We start from the raw sequence: 11,367 nt of genomic DNA on the forward strand, positions 1-11,367 counted from the left end.
GTCATGCTGCTTTATCTGACACTGGTCGTCACCCCACGCCTACGTGGTGTGCCCGCGTGCAGGAGCGGCTCTTAAGGAGGTTTGGATGGACAGGAGTGCCCGGAGCTCTTCCGCAAAGGCCACCTTCTGTTTCCTACTTCCCAAAACAATTCCTTTTCAGGAGACTTGATATTCTTTTAATATCAGGGGGAGAGAGATGTTTTTCGCATTACCCCAAGGTGGCATCACATCAGTGAGTGGTAAGAAGGGACTTGACATTTATTCAGCACCAACTGTGCACTAATCACTGAGCTAGGGATTTTCTCTGGCTGTTTTATTATTTTTATTATTATTATTTTTAAAGTTGTGGGAAAATACACATAACATTTACCATCTTAACCAATTTTAAGTGTATAGTTCAGTGGCATTCAGTACATTCACAGTGTTGTACAACCATTACCACCACCCATGCACAGAACTTTCTTCATCTTGCCAAACAATAATTTCCCATTCCCTCCCCTCAGACCCTGGCAACCACCGTTCTGTTTTCTGTTTCTGTGAGTTTGACTATTTTAGGTGCCTCATTGTGAGTGGAATCATACAGTATTTGTCCCTTCGTGACTGGTTTCTTTTACTTAACGTAATGTCCTCAAGGTTCATCCATGTTGTAGCATGTAACAGGATTTCCTTCCTCTTTAAGGCTGAATAATATTCCAGTGTCTGGGTATACTTTTTTTTTTTTAATAATTGGGCTTTGTTTGATATTTGGGTTTGGTTTTTTTTTTTTCGTTATCTGTTTTTGTTTTTTTTAATAGGGAGCTCTATTTTTTAATTAATTAATTAATTATTTTTGGCTGTGTTGGGTCTTCGTTTCTGTACAAGGGCTTTCTCCAGTTGCGGCAAGCGGGGGCCACTCTTCATCGCGGTGCGCGGGCCTCTCACTATCGCAGCCTCTCTTGTTACGGAGCACAGGCTCCAGACACGCAGGCTCAGTAGTTGTGGCTCATGGGCCTAGTTGCTCTGCGGCATGTGGGATCCTCCCAGACCAGAGCTCGAACCCGTGTCCCCTGCATCGGCAGGCAGATTCTCAACCACTGCGCCACCAGGGAAGCCCCTGGGTATACATTTTGATTATCCATTCATCTGTCAATGGATGCTTGGGTGGCTTCCATCTTTTGGCTATTGTGAATAATACTACTAAGTGAGGTTATATTATTTAAGTCACACAACAACTTAGCAATTCAGGGTTTATTACTCATATTGCAGGAACGGACACAGAGGCTGAATGGAGTGAGGTGACTTGCTTTAAGTGACGCAGTAGGCATAGGTGCATGAGAGTTAAAGTTCCAGGGAAAATCCTCATTTTAGGGACAGCCAGGAGATAACGGGCTGCCCTGATAGTTCAGGCAGAGGCTGCAGGGGCAGCTGATAGAAATGTGGCTGTAGAGGAGGAAGGAGAAAAGAGGAAGGATGGTAAGGCTAGAAGAATTCTCAATTCCTTCTTACTCATTCTTTTTTTTTTTTTTTTTGGGTCCTTGTATAACTTAAGGTAAAAGCATCCGTTGAACTTCACTTAATATTGTCTATAGATTTTGGAAACCTAAAGACAGTTCATGCTTCTTTGAAATTTCCAATTCTGTTTTTAAGAGAATTTGCTCAGTGAAAGGCTCTCAGGTGATATCCAATGTCCAAATTGTGCCACTGTACCCAGACTTAATTCCAGGAACATAGTCCCAGAAAGCAAAGTTGGAAACAGAGTTAAACAACAAACAAACAAACAAACAAAAAAAAAAAAGAAAGGAAGAAGAGACTTGTATGTGAGTTTGAAAACACTCAGAAAATGACTCTGCTTCACATCACTGCAGACCCTTTGTGGTTTCCAGCAGGCACGAAGTAGAACTGTTGCGAGGAGAACTGTAGAAAAGAGCACAGGTCTCATGACAGGGCAGACCGGCTTCAGTGCTAGCCTTGCTATTTACTACTGACATGCCATTTCTCTCAGCATCAGTTTCCTCATCTGTTATATGAGGATGTTAATACATACGCCACAGGGTTGCTTTGGCAAATGTTCAATACTATGCACACGGATCAATTAACATAATGCATACATAGCTGCAGCAGTTCCCACCTTGGCAATTGGCTATAAGACCAAAGTTGCCACTCATTCCAAATTTTCCTCATTCACTGCCAGCACTTTAGTACTTCAGTGTTCTTTTCCTAGTAAGGTGACCCAAAACTTCATTCCTGAAGGTTCAATATCAATGCTCCTGTCTTTAATGCATTGGCCGTTGTTACTGGACAATGGTAACTAGGAATCTCTCCAATGCATATTTTAGGTTTTAGGCATAGTCCTCCTTGCCCCCATTATGTACCAGCAACTCAAGTTGTCTTGGTAATAGGGATAAGTCATTCCAGCTAGTATAGAAACCCCATCCTCTATTTCTTCAGTGGCTGAAGAAGCCCCAAAGAGCCAGGGGATAGTGGCAAATTCCTAGTTATTAGAACAGATTTTCTTACTCTGGTGGAAGAGCTTCTCCTTTCTTTACTAGACCATTCGAACAGTGCTGAGCCCTATGTTGGGGGGCGGCGGTGTGGAAAGAAAATGTTCTGTAAATATTACTAGTTTGATGGTAATAGGGGCCACATCCACCTCCCTTCTTGATTCTCTGAAGAGTGTGTTTATAATGGATATAAAAAAATGCCATCACATATTAGTTGTTGATTTTAAGCATGTACCAGAATTTATGGGACAACCTTCCTATATCATAGGGTGGGGTTTCCAAATTGCTGCCATACCTGAGCCTTCAGCAGTACATCCCAGAGTTTTATTGGGCCAACTTTTTCTGGCTGATGGTGTACATTGTCAGACCACTGCATTCCACAGGGCAATCCCATTATCAGAATTCTTGGACTGTAAAATTAGTTCCTTGGTTGCAGGTGATATTGTTGGATACGCAGATGGTGTAAGTCTAAAAATGGTGGTGCTGGCAGAAGCAATGTAAGATGGAAAATGAATCTGTCTCTGGAACAGTACCTACTTTGTGAGGACAAATTGCTGTCGGTTCAATGTAATTAACATTCCACTAGAAGACTGTCTAGATTCTCTTAGAAGTAGGGAAAAATCAGGCTTCAGAGTTGGCCTTTTAGGTGCAAGTGTCGGTAGCAGCAGGGATATAATCTCTGCCTGAGCATGGGTTTCTCCTCAAGCTATCTGTTTACCACTACTGATAAAGACACTTGTATAAGAGCCCACTGAACAAGCAACATGTGACTGGGAAGAGGCTGATCAGCATCCACAGGATGGCTCATCTTATTTCCCTGATTATTGAGTGCCTTCTCTGTGTTGTATGTCCTCTGGTGTGTATTCACATGGGACAAAAATATTTTCACTCTGGACCCTTTCCTAGACGTTCAATGCATACTTCTATCCATAACTCTTTGTTATCAATCTTTGAATCTTTTTTTTTTTTCAGCCCTGGACCACAGGCCAACCTGTAAGACACAGTCAAGGTGGTATATCTACATCATCTACATCAATTCATCTTTTTTTTTTTTCAAGCAAAGCAGACAACCCCCTGCTTCAAGTTCTGTCCATTGGGAAGATTTTCCTTCACCATTGTCTTGCAGGATGATATGTATTGGATACTAATCTTGTGCACCATATCAGATTCTCTTGAACCCCCTCTTATTCTCTTAGCACCCTACCAGTGCTGGGTTACCACTCCATATGCACACTTTCGGATTTGGATGAGACATCACGCTGCAGGGCATGGGATCCAGATTTCTGAGCAGCTGTTATAGGCAAATGCCACAAGCAAAAAGTGCAGGGAGTTAGTTCTCCATGAGGTGAACATTGATAGGAGAGATAGAGAGAGTGGGACTGATAAATTCCCTTCCTTTCTCTCCCGTGGACTACTTCTAGATGAGGCTTCTTCTTGCCGTTCTGATGAGCAAACCCACTGGCCAAGGAGCTTGTCAGGTCTTTTTTGAAACTCATTGTGAATCATTATCCAGTGCGACAATGCATTGAACTGCATTGTTTTGCATTTTTTCCTTGCCTCACTTCCCTTTCCCCCAAGGCTGATTGTCTTGCTTCTCTTTTTTCTTACCCTCACTGCCTGCTGAATAAAGGTCACTAGTTTAATCATACCTCAGGTTCATCTAGAGGATCTGGTCAATCTTCCTCCGATATTTGCAATGCCTAAACCCAGTTAGAAACCAGATCACAAGGGAGCCTGGGAAACCCAGCATTCAGGAATTAACCTCTTGCAATAAAGAGGGAGAAGGGATATATTTGAGAGCAAACATGCAAATGACTGGCTCGGTGTTTTATACATATCATCTTATTTATAACTCTCTAGGTAGTCTTATCATCTCAGTTTTATAGAGTGGATGCTGCTGCATTTAGAGTCTAGGTACCTGGCACAAGGTGCCTAGTTTAAAAGTCAGGAGTTTAAGTTCTGCTTGATGCCATATACAATGATCTTAACTATAATCCAGGCAAGCCTTTTATTTTTATGTATTTAAGGCCAACGTATCCTTAAAGTCTCAACTCAAACACCATCCTCTTTTATATAAAACCTTCCCTATTCCTCCTTGTCGACTAAAGGAGAGAGTAATATACCAGTTTAGTTTTTACACACATTTACTCTTTTTTTGAGGCATAAGCTACTAGAGGATAGGATTGATGCCTTTCTAATCTCTGGGTAAAGCACAGTGAATAAAGGGACCCCAAATTTGTGAACCATTTCAAATAATATTGGATAATTTAGATTTTAGAATGAGTAGAATGGGGAGCAGTCTCTCATAAGAAGATAGAATTACACTTAAGTTTCACCTGCCTACTTCCATTTATCATTCTTTATCCCATCCCTGATTTGAGAGCTGACCCTTGCATTAGCCATATTTATTACTTGTAAGGCAAAGAAAGCATCCTAGAATTAGGTGCTGGAAAAGCTAAAGAAAATATTGCATCAGAGAGATGTCAGTACTTCAACAAACAGTTAAGAATTCATTAAAAAATGATCTCTTTATCCCTAGAAACTGAAATATAAGAAACTCCAAAATTTCAATGAATGAAAAAATGGTGTGTAATAGGTATAGGAAGGCTTATATTGGGGTGTGGCCCATGGAGGACAGAGAGATTGGTCTCCTGGTTGAAAGAACCACCTGGAAAACCCCAGGAACTGCTAATAGCCTCAAGCAGACAGAACCTGAAAATATCCTGTTCCCTAATCTGCAGGAAACACTGGAATCTGGAGTGGAATAAAGAGGAGTTAGGACTCACAGATATAGAGAACAAACAGTGGTTACCAGTGGGCGTGGAGGGGAAATATAGGGGTGGGGGAGTGGAGCTTGCAAACTATCGGGTGTAAGACAGCCTCAAGAATGTATTGTACAACACAGGGAATATAGACAATATTTCGTAATAACTGTAAATGGAAAGTAACCTTTAAAATTTGTATAAGAAATAAAAATAAAAATAAATTTAAAAAAAGAGGCGTCAGGACATCCTGCAGTGTAGCCTGACATCTCTACATTGTCTTCTTTTCATGCTAGAGAGAAAGGAAGAGAGGATGGCTTTTCTACAAAATAACTGACCAACTTTCTCAAGACTCTCAAGGTCATGAAAACCAAGGAAAAATTGAGAAACCATCACAGACCAGAAGAGACTAAGGAGACATGATGACTAATTGGGATATAGTACCTACATTGAATCCTGGAACAGACAGAAAACAGACACTAGTGAGAAAACTGGTGAAATCCAAATAAAATTTGAACTTTAGTTGATAGTAATGTACCAATATTAGTCCCTTAGTTTTGACAAATGTACCATGTTTATGTATTATGTTAACATTAAGAAAACTGGGTGAAGGGTATACAGAAATTCTCTACACTATCTTTTTAACTTTTCCATAAATCTAAATTTATCCCAAGAAAAAGTTTATTTTAAAAGAGCCAAAACTCTGAGTGGTGGAGGAAGTGAGGCATATGGATGGACGATGCAGAAGAGTCCAAGCAGATTACTGAAGCCTGTTCTCAATTTCCTATTGGAAAGGAAAAGGGAGTATGTATGGAGCTTATATGATGTGTCAAGTTCCTTTCTGAGTGCCTTTCTATTGTAATATAATTCTAACCATGATCCCATGAAATAATCATTATTCCCGGTTTACAAGTGAACCATGAAAGGTTCAAGGAGTTAAAGTCATTTGCTCATTATCACACAGTTGATGAGTGACAGAACCAGAAATAGATCACAGCTTTTCTACATCATGCTTGATGTATGATCCCTGAGGGTATTAACAGGTGAGAGATATTGTTTCATCATTATAACTGTTTTCAACCACCTTCATTCCCTAGGTACAGGCATAAAGTTAGATAGAAAACTTTTCTCCTTTCCAACACACTCTCCATGTTTAAAGCACTTACACATGTCTCCTTGGTTACATGCCTGATTTCTCATTCTCTCTAGAAATGGAAGTTCCTTGCAGCCTCTGTTGCCCCAGGAGGACAGACTACGTCCCAGTCTCTAACTATTACCGACCAGGGTTCTTGGCCTTCCCCAATCAATAGAAATTGACTAGAAGCCAGACAAGAAATTCAAGCAAGGCTTTATTGGGGCCCCTGCTGCAGCAGAGGGGAGTGAGAACAAACAACAGGTTCCCTTGCTTGCTTCCTGAAGGGGGGGGCACGTTTGTTCCTTATATGGGGTGAGGGTAGGGCTGTGTCCAGGGGTCACGCCAGAGGGGTGGCTTAGGTGTTTTGCCCACTGCTTAGGTGGTGTGTGCAGGGGGCATGCTCAGTACCCTGCTTTTGCTTCCGACCCCCTGTTTTTGCTCTAGGCTCTTCAAAAGTGGCAATTGGGTTTTTTGGTCTCTTTCTAACTTTTGGGTCCAGAATTTGCCCCATCTGGGCATGCACGCAGTTATTTTTAGTCCCATACAGTTTCTTTGTATTTTGTTGCTTGAGGAGAGGTGTGTCCAGGTGCAAGCACTGCAGCACTGCAGCAAAGGGCCCCAGGTTCCAGCCTGTCTCAGAACCATCCGCTTAGTCCTCACCTGCCTCCGTTTATCGCTGGGCTATTCAGGGGCGGGCTCTTTGGGAAGGAGCAGGCGCACTTTAGTCTCCTTCTGGCGGCCCCTGTGAGAAATCATCAGGAGGTACTGCTTGCTACTTCCTTCCAAGTCCCATGGCTCCCTGGCCCAGCACTCAGGGGGTTCAGGAAGTTCAACTATGAAAATCTCTTGGATTTGCACGCAGATCTCAGCAGACCTGTTATTTCCCTCCCTCCATCAGGAGGATTATAAAGTACTGGTCTTTATTGACACAGCAGAAAATGCTTTTCACAAACACCGGTTCAGATGAGAGGAGACGCACGCTCTGGAGCCATGGTGAGTGCCGGGACCGGGGTGTCAGAGCTGGGGCCTGGGGTGAGGGCACTGAGCCTGGAGGCCTTGCACCACTGCCCTACACCAGCATTTCTGCCTCTGGGCAGCACTAAATGGTCTCTGCTCAGGGCAGGCAACTACCCTCCAGGTCTTCCCATAACCTGAGAGGTGAGAGTTACCTCAAGGCCTTTGCCGATCCTCCTTCTTATAACATAATGGGCTTGGATGGGCATCAGTAATGAGTTCTTATCACATCAACGTCCTTTCTGAGCTTGACAGTTCCTTGCTGAGAAACATGGTCACCTCATGATAAAAGGAAACACTGACCCTTCTCAGTCCTCAGCCAACTAGCCAAACTGACACAACAAGCTCCAGATTCCCCAGATTCCCCTGCAGGGGCTGCTCCTTGCACAGGCTGAAACTGGCAGGTTTCCTGCAGCCTACTGTGGGGCTTCTGATTATGGGGCAAAGATAGTCATAAAGGATAGACTCTGCCTTAATTTGGGGTCCAGCTGCGTGAGCAAACCTCCCCTTAGGCAGCATATTCTGACAAGTTGTGGCAGGCATAGAAGGCTCACTTTCTAGCTCATCCTCAGCTAACTCAGGGTGAGAAGGCTGGTAGCTCTGTAACAGCTGATCAGAGTTAACGTGCATTAAGGGATTAGGAATTCTTGATGACCTTATTTAACCTCAGCGCAACTCAGTGCGAGAAATTTCCCTTTTACAGGTGAGAACGTTAAGACAGAGAAGTGTTAAGAAATTTGCCCATGGTCATATAGTTAATCAGTAGTAAAGCCAGGATTTAAACTCAGGCAGTCTGGGTCTGGAGCACATACTTCTACTCTGTACTGCCTACCCTGGATAAGATATATGTAAGATGCCAACCTATCCCAACCTCTGAAATGCTAAAGTGAGGAGACTCACGATTTTAATAGAACATCCATTATTCATGCTATTTAAGACATTCAAGGAAGTTAAAGAGATATCACATTTACAGACATATCAGACATCCTTAGAGGATTTATCTTTGTTAATTCTGGAGGGAGAATCATAGAAGGCTGTGTTACAGCGTCTTCACAGGTACTGGTGATTTACACAAACAGGCCTCTAAACCAGATTGATTCTACCTGTCTACCTACTTACCTATCTACCTAGCTATCATTTTAACTTAAATACTATTCAGTACTAGAGACATTCTTGATCCATTCCAGACCCTGGCATCTCTTCCTAAATAACCAGGCTTCACCAGTTAAATCTAATCAAGGATTTTGGTTGACAGCTTTTGAAATGAGGCAACACTTATATAGTCAGATTTGAAGGGGGTCTCCTGTTTGAAAACATTTAAAGAGATCAAGTAAAGAAAAGAATTTTTAAAAGACTGATGGGATCAGATTTATTTAATAATCATGATTTTTCTTCTCTATATGGATCCCAAATCTATAAACAAACTAAGACTTTTAGAGGAATTCCAATTTTATTCCTTTACTCAGATTTCACTGCAATTTCACTGATAACTTTCAGGATTTAAATCTTGTATTAAAGTAGTGGCCTCTGAGCATCTCTTAGTTTATATGTAGTGTGGGGTGGACATCTCTCCACACATTCCTTCTTCAGCCCTAGAACATAATAAAGCTTCAAACTTCTAGAAAGCAGCAGGAGATGGAGGGGGTCTGAGTTGTTTCTGAGGAGCTGGAGCCCCTGCAGACAGGTAGTGGCTTCCCAGTTACAGGTACCCGACCTAGACAGGTTTGTGCTAAGCTTATTGCCGAGCAGAGAAGTATTAGAGCTAATTTTGGCTAAAGCACAACAGTATCAAGGGCTTGGGGAAAACTTGGATCCCCATCTCCCGATAGTTTTTGCTAGGCTAGGACTGCAGTGTCAGGGCCTATTTTTCTGTAACCTCCCTTTTGGCCCTAGGCCTGGGGCTTCTTCAGTCCCAAGACTCAGCTGGCAAATCCAGAGGCTTAAAGCCTTACATCCCCTTGGGCATTAGTTGCCATAGGAATCTTCTTGTGGGAAGAGGGTCTCTAACTTTCTCTAAGCTGGGTCATTTCTTTTTGGTGGCTCATAATTTGGCCTTGAGCCATCTGGGGACAGACTTCCTTGATTAGATAAATATAATCTTTGCACTATTCCTGGTCTTCTGGAACCTGGGTGAGTAAAATGGTGGAGGGGCAGAGAGTGTAGTTTAATTTTTTTCACTCATCCTTGAAAGGGTCTGCTATGCATTGATTCTCTCTCTCCATCTCTTTCTTTCTTTCATTGTTTCCTTCCGCATAGAGTTTTATCACGTTTTTCTTTTGCTCTCTCAGGAGATTACTTCTTTGAGGAGAACATTCTTCTTCCTAAGCCATAAGCCCGTAACTAAACTCATGCAGTGTGCAATACAGAAATTGTCAATAAGCACGTGGGCCGCTTATAGTCTTAGAACTTCAAGGATTGATGCATATAAGCAGTCAGGGAGGAGGTAGGAGTGGTAAATGAGATCTTATAAATCTGTAATCCTATTTCATCTTCTTTGGGGATGAGAATTTGCAGCTTTCATAATATTAATAACCATCATAGCTAGCAGACAGAGGCAGCATAACACAGTGCTTAAGAATGTAGGCTCTGAAGTACAGCACAGGGAACTTGACTCAATATCCTGTAATAACCTAAATGGGAAAATAATTTGAAAAGGAATAGTATATGTATATGTATAACTGAATCACTTTGCTGTACACCTGAAACTAACACAGCATTGTAAATCAACTACATTCCAATATAAAATAAAAATTAAAATAAATAGAAATTAGAGGGAAAAAAAAGAATGTGGGATCTGGAATCTGACTGCTTAGATTTAAACCCTGGCTCATCCACTTTCTTACTTCATGATCTTAGGCAAGTTATTCAGCCACTTGGTGCCTCAGTTTTCCTATATGCAGAATGGGAATGGAAATGATTCCTACCTCATAAGGCAGTAAATACTTGATAAATATCAAGCATTATTATTTTTAAGTGCTTATTATGTGCCAGGCACTATGCTAAGTGCTTTGCATGTATTCTCAATCTCTATATTGATTTAAAGAGACAAATATTATTTTCAAAGATTTTAGAGAGGAGAGTGCTGAGGGATGGACAGATGCATGAGCTTTGGAGTCAAATGGGATGTTCTTGAAGCCAGTCTCTTCTGCTTCCTCTTAATGGGGTCACTGCCAGGTTTCCTCATCTCTGAGGCTCTATTTCCTCATCTACGGAAAGGGGATGACGCCACTCACAGGCTTTGGAAGGAGGTGGGCGTCATGAGATAAGGGGTGTGAAAATCCTAGGTGTCTCTGCTTATTGTTACATTTTAATAAATGCCTACTGTGTGCTAAACAGTTTATAGTCTTTCCCACGTTCATGACCACTCTGTGAAGTCAGTGTTATTGTTCTTTTTTTTTTTTTTTACATGATGAGGGCACAACTTTTTGGTGAACTCCTTGTCACCCTGCAGCATTAGAACGGGGGAGGAGTTTGCAGCCTCCCTTGTATCACACACCGCCGAATTCTTGGGTGCAGGTGGGCTGTGCAAGGTAACTTGGCCATTGCATTCAGACGATGAGCCACAACCTGTGTGGAAAGGTTGGAAGAACTGGGAGTGATGGAAGCAGAGAGGCCTGGCTGGACTGGTTTGAAGGTCACTTCTCTTAGCATATGACTTCACTCTGGTCTCAAACCTCTGCATCTGCTTTAAAGGGAGATGGGGTTGGAGGGAGGGGACAGAAAAACTGGCCTTTAAATTATCCGGAGGACAAAGGATCTAATAACCGCAAAGTGCCAGAATTGCTTTTTCTTATATGAAGCAGTTAAGCAAATAGCCTTTGTCTTTAGGCCAGCTTGGATTTAAATCCTGGATCTATCGCCTAACATCATGACCTTGGGAAAGTTACTTAGCCTCTCTGAGACCCAATTTCTTCATCAGAAAATGTGAAAATATCCCACAGGGTCAGAGGATTAAGTAAGCATATGTGTAGAGAGC

General features: G+C 42.1%; 1 long non-coding RNA gene across 1 annotated transcript in view; it reads right to left on the bottom strand.

Moving 5' to 3' along the window:
• The window catches only part of LOC309637238, a 135,516-nt gene that overhangs the window by 98,619 nt on the left and 25,530 nt on the right, over positions 1 to 11,367 (bottom strand). The gene's annotated exons all lie outside the window — the stretch shown is intronic.

This window comes from Balaenoptera physalus (assembly GCF_965194825.1).
Source record: "Balaenoptera physalus genome assembly, chromosome: 10".
Lineage (NCBI taxonomy): Eukaryota > Metazoa > Chordata > Mammalia > Artiodactyla > Balaenopteridae > Balaenoptera > Balaenoptera physalus.